The sequence below is a fragment of the Bidens hawaiensis genome, unplaced genomic scaffold (assembly GCF_021521415.1).
Source record: "Bidens hawaiensis isolate Kalapana, Puna unplaced genomic scaffold, B.hawaiensis_p1.1 tig00015748_1, whole genome shotgun sequence".
NCBI lineage: Eukaryota > Viridiplantae > Streptophyta > Magnoliopsida > Asterales > Asteraceae > Bidens > Bidens hawaiensis.
Window position 1 is genome coordinate 159,109 of NW_027492404.1, and position 6,000 is coordinate 165,108.

Sequence of the window (6,000 nt, forward strand, 5' to 3'; positions counted from 1 at the left end):
TGAAAGAATATAAGTTTGTGTGTGTTGTATAATGTATGATTAACTAGAACTCACTCAGCGTAGCTGACTTTTAGTATGCACGCAGGTGAGTAGGATGAGGCAGCTCGCTTGAGGAGACATGTGGCACTGAATAAGAGGCTGGCATCGGAAGACTCAAGACGTTTAAGTTTAACGTTTTGTTTATTTTGAAAGACAAGATGTTGTTTTAAGACAAGATGTGTTTTGTTATGAAATGTTTTATGAAAGTTTTTATATTCCGCGAATGTTTTAATTAACTCTGATATTAGAACCGCGTTTATGAGTAAATCCAACACGAAAGTAGGGCTACCGGTAACGGGGCCTTACAAGTTGGTATCAGAGCAAAGTTCGAGAGATTTAAGCATCCTACATGCTTAGACTCGAACAGAGAATGGGATTTAAGTAAAGAAAAGAAAGAAGATGCCAGTTCAAGAATGCCATGTGTCGCTCAAGCAAGCTCAGTAAAGGTAAGATGAACGATTAATGATGTATGTTAAATGATAAAGAAAGAATATGTGAATGATAGGGATAGGATTACTTGATCATTTTGATTGACTAACTGTTTAAGTAGAACCAGCACAAATAGACTCATAAAGGGAAGTGTATAGCAGCATCTGTATCGTTTGTCTCCTTAGGGTTTCGAAATGTTGTACTACTACTAATAATAATAATGAACAACAGCAACATTATGAACAACTGCAATTTGCACATCCATAGGCTTCTTAATATTACTACTACTAATAATAATAATGTTTCAAGTTTTAAGTTTAACCAGAAATAGAAGCCATTGAAACCAATGAATTCTTCAATCCTCTCTTTGAAGCGACCTGCAAACAAACAAAAGAACATCTACATTCCAAATGATTATTACTTAAGTAAACAAATAAAACTTAATAATAATTTTGTTTGAAGTTAAAGTTCTCACCTTTTACTGAAAACCAAATTGGTTAATCATTGAAACAACATGTTGTTCAACTTGCAAAAGTTTTCCCCAGTTGTTGGCAATTGTATCTAACTCGGCCATCAGCGATCGAAAATCCATCATCCTCTCAATGCTTAGTCGCGTCGGTCCATTCCTCCTTATGTCACCATCTTCCCTGAATACAAAGCACATCATTTCTATCTCTGCTCGATAATGCTGCCTAGATGCATCCTCTAAGTTACACATCAGTCTCCTACCAGACTCATCCCGGCTCCTAGCTTTGCAATACCCAATGTATCAACAAGTTTGCTTATCTCATCTAGCCCCGGTGTTGGCCAAGGATATACCAGCCTCCTTCTCAAGCGATACACTGCTTGTCTTTTGTCATAGGCCTCTCGGGTCATAGGGGGATCCTAGCCTTTGTTCTCTACACATATTTTTTTAAACATTGGTTAGCTTCAATGTAGCTGTCATGCTTATCCAAACAATCGTCCGTGAAGGAAAACGAGTGCTCCAAAATCATTGCATTTGCCAAAGCCCTCATGCGTTTTCTTCTTTCAAGCAAGATGAAAGAGAACTCCATCTTGATTTTCTAATATGTTTCTTCTGTTAGCATGTTAAATGGCGGCATCTCCGCAATCTTTAGCTTTGCTTGCTCATAATATTGATAGAAACCGGATTACAAATCACAATTTTAATTAAAAAGAGTATATCATATAATAATAATAATAATAATAAATATAAATAGAGGCAACAAAGTTTATACATGTAAAATAATAATAAGTATATAATTAGCTTTTTACCTATGTTGACCATCCGTGTAACCTATTATGATATCGAAGGTTGGGAGTCGTATCAGGGCAAAGTTGTGTAGAAATGTTGGTTTGTTTATCAATGAATTTTCCCTGCTCGGCCAGCAAGAAGCCGGTGCGTCGTCTTAATTCACGCACCGTGTTTTTAAAAACGCCCTCTCCGCCTCGTAAGCCTCCTCGGAATCGTTGCGGGCGCCGAGATGGAGATACGCCATGGCTTCGATTGCTGCATAATCATGACCGTTATGACACGTTGCAAGAAGCTAGTAACTGAAACCGGCCGGTGGTGCTGGTGGAAACAACACAAGGGGGGGTTATTATCATCCATTTCCAATGGTACAGTACCTTAAAGACAATGACACTTAGGCTAAAACATTATTTTTTGATTATATTGAAAAACAAAAATTATATTGAAAGCTCTCGAAATTGCTTGTTATTAGATTTTCTTTCAATAATAATTTATTAGAGAAATCAGTATATGTTTCTTCACCTTCCATGCAAAAAGGAAGCCTCCAAAAATTGAAAAGCTGTAGTACAACTTTTCGAAACCCTAAGGAGACAAAAGATACTGTTGTCGCTGTTCATATTGCAGCCCCCAAAAAATTGAATAACCCCAATTAGATTGATTCTCTCTTCAAGGACCACTCTTTGATTTACCAAGACACCGATATTATAAAAAACCTAGACCTAAGATAGCGCTTTCGCTTTTGTTTAGCTTCAACGACGTTATTTATTATTTTAATTAATAACTGAATCATTTAATATTCGAATCATCTAATTAATTAATATTTAATATAGAATAAAACATTGGTCAAAGATTATAGTCTACATTCATAACAATAGCAAAATTATTGCCGTGAGTATCTCCACAAAAAAATCTAGGGTTTTCATTATTTAACAACAAAGTCAAAATCATAAGGAAAAGAAAAACTATTGTATTAAATGTAGCTTTTGTTTTATCATTATGGGAAGAAGGATCTATACATACTATTAAAGCAAAATGAGGTTTCCACTTGTCAACTTTCTAGGGCCTCCACATCAATGTCACCTCAATGTCATGTCACCAATGCCTTTTATACCAATGCCAATTCATCTATTAACCTATATTTAAACCATAATATTTCATAATTTTTTCCCCTAATCATGTTTTTCTCTATTTCTCAAATACCCGGATCTTCTTTCATCCTCTTCTATATTCCGGCCAATCCAAATGTATATTTCTATTATTTATTTTCCGGTAAGTTTCTATTATATATAATTATTTCTGGCAATATAATATTATCTTCCGGTTATTGTTTCCTCTAATCTTTTTATGTTTCTTTTAATTGTTAACTGATTTTATTAAAATCAGTTTAGTTTTTAATAAAGAACGGCGTTGTCTATAATATTTGGACGTGTTTACCTTTTTCCGGTAAGTATTGACGGTAATTTTTTCCAGTTATGTTTTATACTTATAACAATAATTGTTTTATATTTTATTAATCGTTTTCCGGTAAGTTTTGAAGTTGTAATAATCTTCCGATTGTTGATATATGTATTTCCGGCAACATCATATTTTCTTCCGGTTATTGTAGATCTAACATTTTTATCTTTATTTTCATTGTTAACTGATTTTTTTAAAAAATCAGTTTAGGTTCTAAATCAAAAAACGGCGATGAAGTTATAACAATGGATTTTTTTTACGGTTTTCCGTTAACTTTATTATTTTAGGTAATTTATCCGATTGATTTACGGAATATTTGATTTTAGTTTCTTAATAAAAAACGAAGATACCATGGTTATTATCAGTATTTGTTATTTTCCGGTAAGGCATTTAAATTTTCCGGCTATAAATTAAATATCAAATGTTCCATAACATCAACATTAATATAGTACTTTATAATGTTAGGTGAATGTCACGAGTCATACAACCTAATTTCAAATTAAATTCTACGAAAAAACCGTGATACCATGGTCATTCTCACAATATCGTTTTTCCGGTAACACCTTTAAACTTTTTCGGTTATTAATTATAATTAAAATAATCCATAATATCAATATTAATATTCGATTTTCTTATTTAAGGTTATTGTCTCACTAATATTATCTAATTTCACGTATTGATGATGACTTTATAAGATGTATTTTTTTTATATCTTTGTATTGTAACATCCCGTTTTTCGAGTTTCGGTTAATAAATGAAATATGAGTTATTATGAGTCGGGCTAGTGTTGGTAAATGGATATGAGTTATGGACTTGGGTTATGAAAGAATGAAGGAAAGACCATGGGCTTAAACCCATGATCAATAAATATATATATGTACCTTTAATCACCCATTTAATTCATTTCACACACATTCCATACACCTCCCAAAACACACACTTAAGCTCTCTCTAGTCACTCTCTCTCTCTAGCTGAAATCACCAAGGAAAACCGATCCCGATCCAAGGTAATGATAGTATGTTGTTGTATGAGCTTAAACCCGTTAGATATGGTCACGAAACGACGATCCGACACCGTTAAATCGTTTAAGTCATGAGATCCGGGTGGAATCGGGTATAAACCGAACCTAAGATGAGCTTAGAGGTCACCCTAGCTCAGATCTGGATCAAATGGGACGAAAAACGGTGAAAAACGAGTCAAAACTCGTTTTTCCAGCGAATCCGCGGTTTTCCGGCGGCAGCGCCGGAAAAGATAATGTGAGGTTAAGGATGTCAGAGAATGTTCTGACATTCTCTGTCCTAACCTTAATTCGTTAACGGGAAGTTAACGAACTAGAGGTGACTCGTTAGCGGGGAATTTAACGAATTAAAGGTGATTCGCTAGCTGATTCGTCTATGGGAGCAAAACGAACTAGCTACAGTTCGTGTTCATTTCGTTAAGGGGAAAGGATGACGAATCACCCTTGATTCGTTATAGCCAGTTCGTTAGGAGAGATAACGAATTAGATGGACTAATTCGTTATATGGACTGGTTCGCTATGGAACTGATTCGTTGAGGAGTCCAGTTCGTTAAAGGGTTCAATTCGTTATAGGAACCAGTTTGCTAAGATAAGCCAATTCGTTATGAAACAGTAACGAATTAGAAGTTTAACGGAATGACAAGAACAGTCATTGGACTCAGAAAAAGAATGATTTAATTACTAAGAAGCCCTTGAACTTTTATGTAGAAAATTAATTAACGATTCAAAATGCTAATGGAAAACGTGATAAGACAGTTAATAGACCCCAGCCAGGGGCTCTGCCCCTTGGACCCTGCTAGGGGCTGCCGCCTCTAGACCCCGCTGCTAGGGGCGCTGCCCCCGGACCCCCGTCCGTTGTGGGATATAATTAGACTAGAAATGCGATATGCGTAGTGATAGTTAATTGATACGTGTAATTGTTATACAGTTAGTCGTGCACAGCTAAAGAAGGGAATAGCTATTAATGGTGAACGTAATCGAGTTCAGGTGAGTTTCTAGCCCCATTCTTTGTTATGTTTTCGGGGCTGTGTGCATACCCTATGTGATTAGTTAATACACTTATCCTAAGTGATAAGTGTATGCCATATATGTTTTATGTGAAAGGTATGATTGACCGCTCGTCGGTACATGAACGATCTTCAGATATTGCATGTACTTCCATGTAAAGGTTTGATGATAAAATTGTTGTATATGAAGAATGAATGATGTATGTATGTATGAAACTTACAATTATGTATATAGAAAGGTATGGTATGAAGATATGGAAGAAAGGGTGACCAGACCCTAATAATATCCGAGGATGAAGGGAGACCGGACCCTAATAATATCCGAGGATGGAGGGTACCAGACCCTAATAATATCTGAGGTATGTAGGGTGAAATGCCCTTTATAACGTAAGGTTAGCTTTCAATGTGTATGGACGAATGAAGTACAGGTTATGTATGTAATGCATACCTTCGGGCACGTATATGTGTATGTAAAGTAAGTTATGTGATTAACTAGAACTCACTCAGCGTAGCTGACTTTTAGTATGCACGCAGGTTAACAGATTGAGACAGCTGGTTTGAGATGGACACATGGCAGGATTGAAGAGGCTGGCATTCGAAGATTGTCATGATGTTTTGAATGTTATAATTTATGTTATGTTTTAAAAGACAAATTATGGATATTTGTAACGAATGGTTGATGTTATATAATATTCCGCGAAAGTTTTAATTCTGATATTTAGAACTGTGTTTATGAGTAAATTCAACGTCCAATGTAGGGCACCGGTAATGGGGCCTTACATGTATATTTATTTTTTGA